At 49.9% G+C, this 13,013-nt stretch overlaps 1 long non-coding RNA gene across 1 annotated transcript; it reads right to left on the bottom strand.

Moving 5' to 3' along the window:
• Positions 1-1,728: 1,728 nt before the first annotated feature.
• Positions 1,729-12,997, bottom strand: LOC132015416 (uncharacterized). Its single transcript, XR_009403668.1, has 4 exons — positions 12,643-12,997; positions 11,681-11,798; positions 10,889-11,035; positions 1,729-2,589 (listed from the first exon to the last, which is right to left on the bottom strand). It is a non-coding gene; the product is annotated as an uncharacterized LOC132015416 (long non-coding RNA).
• Between the last annotated feature and the right edge of the window lie 16 nt (positions 12,998-13,013).

Here is a 13,013-nt window from a genome sequence, read left to right as displayed (position 1 = left end):
AGACACAGGCCTGCCCTTCCAGATAGTTCTCTTAACCTGTCACCAGGTTAATCTGCAGAAATCCATCGTCTATAAGAAACCCCCCAACCACCTCTCCTGGTGGCCACGTGGTCTTCTTTGAACTCCCACAGTCCCTTCTCTGGGCCCCTTCCCTTGCAGACAGTTCCATGGGGGCAGATTAAGGAGGCTGTGAGCTTGCTGAAGCAGAGACCAGCCTCTCTTCTCTAGCCCTCATAAGTACCGAGCAGGAGGCCTTCTTTCTGTCCCTCTTTCCCTCCTTCCTTCTTTTAAAATTTAAGTCAATAGCCTGAGATGATTTCCTGAGAGCAGAATTTATGGACAGGGGTTGAGGGTAAGCACAGGCCTCTGGGAGAGGAGACTGCTAGAGGGTAACACTGAAGAGAGGTCACCTCACAGTTTTGTATAAAGCCAGCCTGCGCCATCTTGGCAAGTTCTGGAAAGTTCTGTTGGCTTCCACCCGAGGAATTCCATCCTCACTTTAGCCCTCTTTTTGAGCCTCAGTCGAAGCAACCCGTCTCCTGTTCCTGTTTCTTCACACTTGATGCTCTTCTTCTTTACCCTGAACTACTTATTCCCAACTCCAGTCCTTCAGAACTCAGCTTCCCCATTCAGAGAAGCCACCTCTGGCTGCCCGGTCCACACAGAGCCCCCTCTTCAGCTCTGGTTGTACCTCTCTCCTTTTCCTTCATGGGCCTTCAGCCGGTTTTTCCAGACTTACTTGTGGGAATATCTGATTAATACTTATCTCTGATACCCACTAACCTTCGTCACGTTTCTCCAAGGCAGTGACTTACCATTTGGCCACCACTGTTCTCCAGACGCTTGGGACACAGGAGGTTCTCAAGAAAGAGCTGGTAAATGAGTCAGCATGATTGTTTGGGGTCAAGTTATCAACGCAAGCCTGAAGCCCAGGACGCGTGACATAAACCGCAAGGGTCTGGTGTCCGCTGCTCAGCGGAGGGCCCCCCAGACCACGTGAGTCTCCACAGCACCGCACCTTTTCCTCCCAGGGGACCCAGGTCTGCTTGAACAACAGCCAAAGCTACCAAACGTTCCCTTCCACTAAAACGCCCTCTTCCCAACAGGGCCCGTTTGTGACGTCTGCCTCCCTCGGGAGCAGCCTGCCCACCCACCCCGAGGTGGCCGACCCCCCAGAGCGGCCTTCCCTCCACTAAAGGCGCCGTCGCCTCAGGGAAGGCTAGAGAGAAAGGGCAGAGGCAGGGGGGAGGGAGGAGGGGGCCGCCAACAGGCAGTTTTCACATCTCAGCATCTGAAATGATTGCCTTTCTCTCCTCTCGCCGTGGGTGGGGAGGTGCGTGATGAGCCGGTGACTTCGGGCTGGGCCTGGCGGGGGGGGGACGAGGCCCACAGTTGTCAGGAGCAACTTAGCAAGTCCTTCCACACCCCTCACAACTGGGCTCCGATCGATGCACCGCCCTCCGCGGGATTTACAAGGCCTGCACGGCCGCGCCGGCCTGTGCCAGGGGCTGCGAGGGGCAGTGGGCCGGCTGCCAGGCCGGGGAACCGGCGAGAGAATCGGCCTAAGAGCGCGGCGGGAGGAGGAGGACGGAGCAAACCCAGGCCGGCCCTGCGAGGGGCGGCAGAGGAGAGCGGCCGAGGAGGGGCCCCACCAGCGCCCCCCAGAGGCCAGAGGGAGAAGCCACGGGCCTCCCGGAAAACCACATCCATGGGTGCCAGGGGCGCGGTTGGCACACAGAAGGCTCTTGGGACCGTTTCCTCTAGTGTGAGACGCAACAGAGAAACGCTGAGTTTGGGGCCGAACAGAGCGTTTGCACATCCAAACGTGGTCACGTGTTGACCAAATGACTTTGGACGAGTCCTTAATCTCTTTCAGCTTTATCTAGTTTCATCTTCCTTGTGGGTGAAAGACCTCCCTGATAGGGTCCTTGCGATGGTTACAGGTGGGGTTATGGGTGCCGACCACATGTGACCGCCTCTCGCCACGCAGTGAAGAGGATGTACGCCTCGGACAGCAAAGTGGGTCTCAAATCGGGGAGGGGTGTCTCTCTCTCAGCCTAAGATCCATGCCAGTGTCTGGAACCTACACTGATTTATCTGAGATTCACATGGCCTGCGCGCTGTCTCCTTACTGTGTTAGCTTGGGTTCAAACATTACAGTAAATGATTGGGATGAGAACAGACCGAGTTTTGAAAAGCGCTTCGTGGTTGGCAATGTTTTCATGCACAGTCTCACGTGACAGACAAGGGGTCTTGTTGGAATGAAAAACACAAAACAGGTGACAGCGAGCACACAGGTGTTCTAGTGACCACACCTGTCCAGGAGTGCGCCCCTGGCGGGGGTGTCAGCCGTGGACATGCACTTGCTCTCCGAAACACTGGTGTGGCCATGACTAAAGTGTTTTCTTTAAAGAAGAGGGAATTCCTGGACGCCTGAGTGGCACAGTTCGTGGAACGTCTGACCCTTGGTTTCGGCTCAGGTTGTGATCTCACAGTGGTGGGATCCAAGGCCCCTGTCGGGTCCCATGCTCGGTGTGGAGTCGGCTTGAGATTCTCTCTCCCTCTGTCCCTGTTCTTCTCTCTGCCTCTCTCGAAAATAAATAAATACATCATTTAAAAAAAAAAAAAGAGGAAGGCACCTGGGTGCCTCAGTGGGTTAAGCCTCTGCCTTGGGCTCAGGTCATGATCTCAGGGTCGTGGGATCAAGCCCCGCATAGGGCGCTCTGCTCAGCAGGGAGCCTGTTCCTCACCACCCCCACACACCACTGCCTGCCTCTCTGCCTAATTGTAATCTCTCTCTGTGTCAAATAAATAAATACAATCTTTTAAATAAATAAATAAATAAATAAAAAGAAGTTCTATAGTGATTACTGGTCCCCTAAAACTCCATAGTGAAGCCTATCGACTTGAGCTATTGTCACTGCTTTCTGAGTTGTACCTGCCTCTTTCAGAAGGATTAGGCATGACTTATCAAAGAAAAGAATGACTACAAGCATACATATATTTGTATACATACATATATACACACACATATGTAAGTGTACACATATATATACATATATACGTAAGTATATACTTACATATGTGTGTGTGTGTATATATATCCCTACACTAACAAACATACATACATATAGAGTTGCTAATAGAATAAAAAAAAATGGATGTAGAAATCAGGGTTAACGGGAAGTAGAAATGGTCAAATTAGGTTAATCTAAGGGTTAGGCCATAACACCTGGAGCCGCTACAGATAGGGAAATTCTGATGTTAAATTATCAAGGATGGCGAACTGGGCTTTATTTACACTCCGACAAAGACATTTTTTCATTTCACCCCCAGATCCCATGCGCAGAGCTGCCCAGACACACTTGTAGACATCAATATCACAGATCCCTCGTGGGGCGTTGTCTCTCCTCGGATCACTGTTTTACACTGAATTGGTTTCCTGGCATGAAACCCACTCTATACTGAGGGGCAGTACCTGCCTCATTTTTCACCTGGGGATTTCCTAGCCCAGCTCTGAGGCAGCTCCCCGGTCTGGGAAAGCAATCTGCCTCAGCCAAGGAACAAGACTGAGCTCTGCATCTTTGGAAATTTGGGGCAAGCAGAAGAGACATTTGCTCAGTGAAACAGAGTTGTCCGGAAGTTCTTAATTGTCGCCTGGGTGGCTCTGTCGGTTAAGTGTCTGACTTGAGCTCAGGTCATGATCTCAGGGTCCCGTGTCTGGTCCTGCTCCCTGCTCGGCGGGGAATCTGCTTCTCCCTCTTCCTCTGCCCCTCTCCTCTCTCTCTCAAATAAATAAAAAATCTTAAAAAAAAAAAAAAAGAAAAGAAAAGAAAGAAAAAGAAAAAGAAGATCCTAACTCTACTCTGTGCTTACAGTCTTGACTTCTTGCATCCACATGGACTGCTATAGCATTTACGGAGAAACCAGTGCCTCTCATTGACAAGCCACATGGGGCATTTTTTTTTTCTTTGTAATGTGGGAAGGTGACTTATTATGCCAATAGATTCTTTTTTAAGAAATGTTACTTATTTATTTTAGAGAGAGAGAAAGAGAGTGAGCAGCAGGGGTGAGGGCAGAGGGAGAGAATTTTAAGCAGGATCTACCCACAGCATGGAGCCTCACATGGGGCTCGATCCCAAGACTCCTCGATCCTGACCTGAGTCCCAAATCAAGAGCTGGACACTTAACCGATGGGGCCATCCGGCACCCTTATGCCAACAGATTCCTAAAGACAAGTTCACTGCCAGGAATGATGGGAAACGACATTGTACAGTTTCAGCACTTAATAACAAATCCAAAGGCAGCCGCCTCGTTCTGAATTCAGTGGTGTGGAGAGTGGTTTGCACCGCACCTCCGGCACTTACTGGCCACAGGAACTCGGGCAGACCTCTCTGAGCCTAGATTTTCTCACTTGTAAAATGGGGTAATAATAATGCCCACGTAATGGAGCTACGTGAGATTAAATGAGGGGAGAATCAAGTATGTGGCCGGGTGTAGCGCTCCGGAAGCACGAGCTGATTATTATTCATATTGTTAATTTTATGACGATGATGATGGCGATGACAGCATTCTAAAGCAATGGTTCTCAGTCCGGGATGATGTTGCCTCCTGGGGGACGTTTTCAATGTTGGGAGACAGTTTTGGTTGTCCTAACTGGGAGGGAGGGTGTTCCCAGCATCTAGAGCGTGGAGGCCAGGATGTTGCTGAGTATCCGACAGTGCAGGGGAAAGCACCCCCTTCAAATGACCCCACCCCAAGGTCAATAACGCTGGGGTTGAGAAACCCCACTCTAAAGTATAATGTCTTGTTCAGAATTACGTTCTTGGTTTTTAGGAAGTTAATTCATCAGCTAGAGAAATCACAGCCTAAGAAAAATAAATAAATAAGCCCTTTGGCAATGTGCTAACTGGCTATGTAATTTACAAAGTTTGCTCAAGCCTCAGTGTTGCCATCTCTAAAATGACCCATTTGTACTAGTCGAGTTCTAAGTGTCCTTCTGGCTCTGACCCATTCCATGATTCTGATTTTCCATAATCTTTTGTGCATGAAGGAAGTAAGAGCCGGGCAGAACCCTGCTTGCTACATTCTGGTAAATAAAAGCACAATAGAATTCCTTTGGGAAATAAATCATCTTTTCATATAAAATCTTCTGAAGACCATTTCGAGAAGAGTAATAGATCTGCCAGTCCAACACCTGGAGGGTGAGTAATAATTTACTTAGCCCACTGACTTGGAGGCAGGTCCTGTTCTTGATAAATGGCCCAATTAAGCATCTGTTAATCACAGCATTATCTCATAGGAAGGTAGAATACCTACTTCTCTCAAGCAGTTTCTCAGTGAGATAACATCACACATTCCCTAAGCCACAAAGGGCATTTAAGAGCTCAGGGAGGTGTGGGGGGAGCAGTGCCCCTCTCCGGGCTTCGGCCCCAGCGGTTGCTGGGAATATCCCCCCAAGTCCCATCCTGGCCCTTCCCCCATCAACCTTCCTATAACCTCAGCTCCTGAACTCTCCTGTTCGTCTGAGGCCTTGATAATAAAGCAACATCTGCAAAACCTACAAGAACTTTACTGCAGTTAATTGAGTAATTGAAGCAAGATGCGGGGAGAGGTGATCTATGGAGCTAGGTTGAGGTCTGGGAAGGGAGACAACGGATTTATTGCAAAGGCCGTGGGCGGCCTTGGGTCCAGGCCCTGGTTCACGGGAAGTTTGAGGTCATGTGGGATTAAAATATCTTTAAAAACAAATGGAATAATTTGACTGAAATATCAGGAACGCTGTGCCAGTTTATGCCAGGAGACCAGGTGTGATTTATTTGCCTTGCGCCCAACACATTTTTTGGATATCTGCCCCATTCGTCTAAATTTATAGATTATTGAGCAAATAGATATTGCTTGTCGGTGTCCGTCTGTCTGTCTCACCCTGATTGTTACATGAAGGTTGGCTTTTATAGTTCAAGATAAGTAAAGATATGCCTTTAAGAGACTGGCGCTCTGGGAACTATCCAGGCGGGTAATCAGGGATTAAGATATTTACAATCAAGCTGTTTATTTGCTCAAAAGAGGTTGATTAGAGCTAATATGCAATTGGCGGTATTATCTTCTTGTTACCTGAATACATCCAGAAATCTTTACATTTAACCACAATTCACCACCTTGAAGTCACTGGGTTTGGTATAACATATTTGCTAGCCCTGCAAATGCCCGATAGATGCATTGTGGATACATACAATCACCCATGTGAGGGTCTGGCCTCGGATCAGCCTGGCCACTAGCCTGAGCCCACGCCCCCAGCACGCGGGAGGATTGGCTTTTTGGAAGGTTATTGCTCCTTTTGTAGTTTCTCTGCTGCTTTATTAAATCCCAAATTCCTTGCAAAACTGTACAATTTTAATAACTCAAATCCGTGTGGATCATAAAGCTGTCTAAATACACCTAGCGCCCTGGGTACCAGACAGATCTGCGGGCGATGATGTCACTGGACCTGATTAACCGGAACAGGTCACCCGACAAGATTTTATTACAAGTGTCATTTAGATTTCTGACAGCTTTACAAGGCTTAATGGCTTTTTATTAAATACATTGTGTTCAAGGAAGCTGACAGTTGGGGATGCCTTGTAAATACAATGCACTGGAATTTCCTTAGAAGCTGCGTGAGAGAAAGCAGAAGGAGCAAGGGACATCCCTCCCTGTCCCCAGTCTCATTGCACAGGAGGCCCAGGGTTCATTGTCTCCTGAGGCTAAAGACAAATGACCCCCTGACGCCACCCCCACCCCCGCTGGCTCTTCCAAACCCAGATGTTTTCATCTGAAGCTCTCCAGAGAATCAAATTCCTTAGCCCAGAAGGGAGCCCACTCCTGCTGCCCGCCCCCCAATCCTTCCCTGAAGCCCGGCTTCCTCCTAGGCATCCGTGAGGCTGGTCTTCCCCCCACCCGCGACATTCCCACTCTTCAGGAGCAGTTAGAAAGTTCTGCTTGTTCCTCCCCAGCAGTGCTGGATCCCCTTGGCGGGGAGAAGGGAGGAAGAACGGAAGGACTTAGCATCCTGCGACTCCCACGTGCTGGGCACTGGGCTTGGTGCCCTTGGCAAACTTCCCCATCCAATCCGACAACCACCTCGCTGAGCAGGTGCTTTTACCCTTTTAACAAGGGAGGAAACGCTAGTCCAAAAGGATCAATCAGAAGAGGGGGAAGACAAAGGAGTGCGAAGTATTTCTTACGTGCCTCGCTTTGGTATGCTCTGGGTTATTTCTTACCTACCATCGGAAGGAGGTACTATTTCCCGGCTTTTAACACAAAGAAGCTGATGCTCACAGGACTCCCTCAACCCCCATCACTCAGCCCAGATGAGGGCACAGTGACTATTAGAGTGAGACCTGCCCCACTCACTGGTCGTTCTCTGTCTGGAGGCAGTGCCAAGCACTTTGCCAGCACAGGTTCATTGATTTAAGGATAAATTGTTGACATCATCCCTATGGCACAGGGGGCCTGAGGCCTGGGGAGTTTCAGTCACTGGCCCAAGCTCATGCAGTCCATCAGGCACAGAATCAGGATCCAAACCCAGGCCAGTGGGGTCCAGAGCCTGTGTTCTCAGTGCCTGCGCCCTGACGAGTCCTGCCTCCCCCGGCTTACAGCCGGTCAGGAAAGCAGGCGAACTCTGCATCCACGTGTTAGGTGCTGTTTCCAAAACCCTTCAACCAGGCACCTCATCAGATCCTCACAACAGCACTCACAAGGGAGGAAATGAGTAGTGAGACCCCCATCTTACAGACTAGGTGGCTGAGGCCTGAAGAGGTGTGTCTACATTTAACCAGAAACACAAACTGCACGAAGTTTGTATTGATCAGTCGGCAAAAATATCAGAAGTGCTTTGCAGGAGTCTAACTCTAGTTCCCCCAGGAGCAGTGGTTCAGTATTTACTAATTCATTGCTGTGGCAAACTTCTAGAACATTACCATGAATAACAAAGATCGACCATACATCTCAAGCTTCTCCTAGGAGTTCAGCCCTCTGCTTGTGTTGCTCTTGGGGGCAGAAGGACAAACGCTGTCCTTTGCTCTCAGGACTCGTCATCACCACAGTGAGAGATGCCCAAAGACTGAGAGTATCTGAACCAGCCCGGGACCCAGGACCGAACTGGTGTGCGCACACGCAGAATGTCTGGGGCGGTGCTGGCCGTGGAGTGAGGACGAAAGCCATGGATGTCACTGTCCCTCTTTTCGTAGCCCCAGCTACCAAAAGTAAAAAGAAACCAGTAAACTTCATTTTAGTAATGTTTTCTTTAACCCAATCTATGTAAAATATAATCATTTCAACCCATCGTTAATGTAAAAATATTCATGAAATGTTCTGCGTTCTCTTTTTTGCTCTGTCTTTGGAATCCAGTGTGCGTTTGGCACTCACAACACATGTCAGTTCGGAGCAGCCCCCTTTCAAGTGGTCAGTAGCCCCGGGGGACTAGTGGCTGCTGCTGGGACATCATGATTCTAAAGGGCAGGATGTGCCATCGCCAGTAACACCCAGAAAACCGGATCTGTGCACGCTGGGCATTCAGCAAACTCCTTCTATGAGGGTTTGAAGGCAGGAGAGACGTGGTTGGGCATACAGGTCTCCAAGAGGGGATGTGGAGCAGGTCACTTGATCTAACCAAGCTTTGGGTGACTAGAAAAGGGGTGATGATAACACTCCCTAACCTCCCTAGAGGGGAATAAAGTGAGACAGCACCATACTGTGAGACCTTGGTAAACGATAGGTATGATTAGTCCTCTATTTCGGTTCCTGGGGTGGTGAACCCAGCAGCCTGTGTTCAGCCAAGTCCCACAGAGGCCCAGAAGGCTACAGACCCATGGTCGTACTGGACCCGAAGTCTCACCTATTTAATAGTGCACAGGAAGGTGGGGACACATGTCTGATGTTCCAGACCAGAGCAGCCAAACCGGAAACTCAGTAATATTCCAGGAGCCACCCCTAGAGAGAATCAGGGATTATTCCCATTTAATCAGGGGGTGGAGAGGGCCTCTGAGGGTCTCTAGAGACTCTTCTGCTTGATAGCCATGCCACTCCAGCCAGGTTTCATCTTTCCTGAGCCAGGCTTTGCTCAAAGTAGGGAAGAGGAGCCCAGGGGGCAAACGGATTTTCTTCTGTCCCTATCGCCCCACAGCCTCTGGGACGGGAGCAAGGCTATCGGGGTCTCTCTCTGTAATTTGCTCACTGTTTCTGCTCTTGGGGACTCGGGAGTCTAATTTTACATGAGCATGGGGTTTTTCAACTCCAACTGTGCATGGACTCCATTGAAAGGAAAACATAATTCATACGTTCTGGAGAATTCATCTCAGACCCCAATTGGAGATGCGACAAATTGAAAGGCTTATTGTATAGCAAAGCGTATTATCATTGCAACAAAGGAGATGTGTTTAGATATCTGGTATGAGAATTATTTTTATGCTTTTGAAAGAAAAAGTGATTTTTCAAGTTTGTATGGGACTTAGAGCTTCCTGAGACTATGTTTTTAAAGTTCTTTTTGTTTTGTTTTGTTTTTTAAGATTTTTTTATTTATTTGTTTGACAGAGATCACAGGTAGGCTGAGAGAGAGAGAGAGAGAGAGAGGAGGAAGCAGGTTCCCTGCTGAGCAGAGAGTCCAATGTGGGGCTCGATCCCAGGACCCTGGGACCATGACCTGAGCCGAAGGCAGAGGCTTTAACCCACTGAGCCACCCAGGCGCCCTGAGATGATGTTCTTAGACTGCATTTGGAGAGACCCTGAACTGGGGAGAGCTGCCGTGTGGAGGTCATCAGGGAAAGGCCAGGGCAGCCTGGAGGGATGGCCCAAGCCACTGTGTCTCATCCATCATGTCACCTCTCAGCCTCAGGGGATGAACACCTGGCTCGGCCGCCCATGCCCACCCCCAGCCTCTGGGTGGCAACTCAGAGCTAATTCCCGCAGCACGAAAAGCAGCCCCCTCACTTGGCAAGCCAGCACCTGTCTTCTTGCGTCTGGGGGCAGGTTCGCGTTTTCACGTTTGTTTCCTTTTTCCTCCAGATAAAAATCTCCACGGTGGTAGGTTAACTTTCAAACAGGAATTTTGGAAATATCCTGTGTACTAAAGCTAGCGAGCGGCAGGCACCACGTTTATGAAAACCGGAGTCCATTTTAAATGGTGCCGATTTGCTTATGACACATTTTTTTTTAAAGATTTTATTTATTTATTTGACAGACAGAGATCACAAGCAGGCAGAGAGGCAGGCAGAGAGAGAGAGAGAGAGAGAGGGAAGCAGGCTCCCTGCGGAGCAGAGAGCCCGATGCGGGGCTCGATCCCAGGACCCTGAGATCATGACCTGAGCCGAAGGCAGCAGCCCAACCCACTGAGCCACCCAGGCGCCCCTGCTTATGACACATTTTTACACAGCTTCTAAAATGCGTCCCATCTGCCCTGACTCTCCTTAGTGGGAGGCCCCCACAGCCACGTGGAAAAAGCATGGCGTGGGAGGAGTCGGGAGCAAGGGAGCCCCCAGCTCTGCTGTGGAGACTCCAGACATCACTTTGAATCCGTAAGCCTCCGTGTTCTGCTTAGCAAATCTCGGAGCACATCAGCAACCCCAGAGGTGGAGGGGTGAGTGAAATGACCAGGAGCTTTGTCCCTGGCTCGATTACCACCTACCAAAGACCCAGCGCAGAATAGAGGCTCAGTGATCCCCTCACGCTCCTAGACATCAGAAGGGAGTCCTCTCCCCTTCTGGCCATCTTGGGGCCAAGCTATCTGTCGGATAATGCATCGCCCAAAAGGATGCTGAATGTCAACTTTTCAGAGCTGGGAGCAGATTGCTCTGATGAGTACAAGCTAAAGGATAGGGAGTACACTCCCCATTTGTCTCTGGTCGGTGCTTACCATAAGCTCTGTACTGGGGCAGCCCACTGTCCCCATGGCCGCGGGGATCCCTGGAGAGACACAGTGACACAGGAAATGGGCCGCATCGAGGCTGTCCACTCCTAGCATCTCAATGGGCTCCTTCCATTCACCTTACATTTCCAGTCTCTGCAGGAGAAGGGGTGAGGGGGTGGGCTGGGCGAGGCAAACCGCTCCCCTTCTCTCCCAGGCTTTATCCGCAGGCGGCACTACATTCTGTGCCTTAGAAAAAGTAGATATGTGGATTTATATTTTTTTCAAATTTTGTCTCAAATTTTTTTTTCAAATTTTCAGATTTGATTTATTTATTTGACAGAGAGAGAGAGAGCACAAGTAGGGGGAACAGCAGGCAGAAGAAGAGGGAGAAGCAGACCCCCCGCTGAGCAGGGAGCCCCACGTGGGATTCAATCCCAGGACTGTGAGATCATGATCTGAGCCGAGGGCAGATGCCTAAGGACTGAGCCATCCAGGTACTCCAGGTACGTGGATGGAGTCATGTGGGCAGCCCTATCAGAATGGAGGACAGGCATGCAGAAACCAGGAACACGCTGCCCCAGCTGAGGAATGTGCCTTCCTGTTCCACAGCCTGGTAAAGAGCGGGGTCAGGGAAGATTCGGAGAGCCGGACCCTGACCACGGAGGGCACCAAACTTCCCAGGGGGGGCACTTCCCTGGGAGCCCGCATGCCTGCTCATGTCGCTGAAGGCCACTGAAGAGCCCAATGACCTTCCAGCCTCATCCCCCAACTCCATGTCCCATCCACAGCTGGACTTACCTGTCACGCTTTGATAATTCTCGACTCTTCCCCGAATCAGCCATGAGACCGGCACTAATGATTTCCTCTGTCTGATCTTCAGTTTTCCCATCAGGGAAAATGAACTCAAGGATGCCTACTTCTCGGAGATGGGGGAATTTAATAAGCTAACAAGTGAAAGCATGCAACACAGCCAGCACATAGTAAGTGTTGGATTAACTTTTTAAAATAATGATTTGTTAGGTAATGTTCACATTTAACACCTTACTTGAAGGAAAAAGCCTAGATCTCACCACGTAGTGCATACCTCTGTCTATCTCACCACACCCTATAAGGAAAAAAATATAGTCTCCAACACTCAGAGACATATTGATGCTTGACAGGAGTTCCATGCCACCCAGGGCTGCCCTCCATGGCTTCCTTGTTGTGTGTTGAGCCTGCACAACTGTCCATGGCTGCCCAGGGCCATCTCTGACCTGATACGTGTCTAGAGTCCAAGGGAAGTCCTTCCCTCAGTTTTCAGTCCTGAAAGCTATCCAACCCCGACAGGTAAAGTAAATCTTTCTAGACCTGAAAAAGGAGCACCCACTCCCTCACGTGTCCTCTCGCCTTCTCTTCCTGGTGACTGTACTTTTCTGAATTTCCACCTCTGAGCCGAAGCTCTGTGGGTTCAGGCTCAGATGCCAAGAGGGTCCTGACTTTTGTGGTTTGGGGAAGTCCTATCATGTCCCAGAGCCAGGCCTCCTGGCAGGATCTCCTTCCTTCTCCCCGGCAACACATAGGCTTTGCTTAGCCCGAAATGCACCCTCAGCAGCGCTGCCCACTAATGTCAGACTGGTCTCCCTGCTTCCGTTCCTTCGCCCCCTCCCCGCTACGTTTTCCACACTTGGCCTTCTACAATATGAATCCACTCACACTACCTGCCCCTTCTTAAAGCCAACAAAGGGCTTCCATAACCCTCGGATGAATTCTGAACTCCTTACCAGGCTTCAGAAGGTTCTTCTGAGCTTGACTTGGCTTTTCTGCACATCACCGCACTAATTCCTACCCCAGCTTCAGTTCTCAGCCTATACGTCACCTCCTCTGGGAAGTCTTCCCTGAAGCACCTCCTCAAAGCTCCCACAGCTGCCTACTCCTCCTTTGTCCAAACAGGTATCAGACCTCATGTGCTGAAATTAGCTGTGCACTTGTCTCTGAGAGGCTGAACTAACTTATTCCTCTCTGCTTCCCAGTGCCCCGTACAATGCTGAAAACTGTGCAGAATTCACGAGCTCATAGATTCGGGATGACTAATTCTGGAGACGCTCCCCGAAGCTCTCTTGCATTGGGTCAAAAGCTCAGAGCTCCCCCAGGC

The sequence above is a fragment of the Mustela nigripes genome, chromosome 4, assembly GCF_022355385.1.
Source record: "Mustela nigripes isolate SB6536 chromosome 4, MUSNIG.SB6536, whole genome shotgun sequence".
NCBI lineage: Eukaryota > Metazoa > Chordata > Mammalia > Carnivora > Mustelidae > Mustela > Mustela nigripes.
This window is presented reverse-complemented; position numbering and strand designations above follow the sequence as displayed.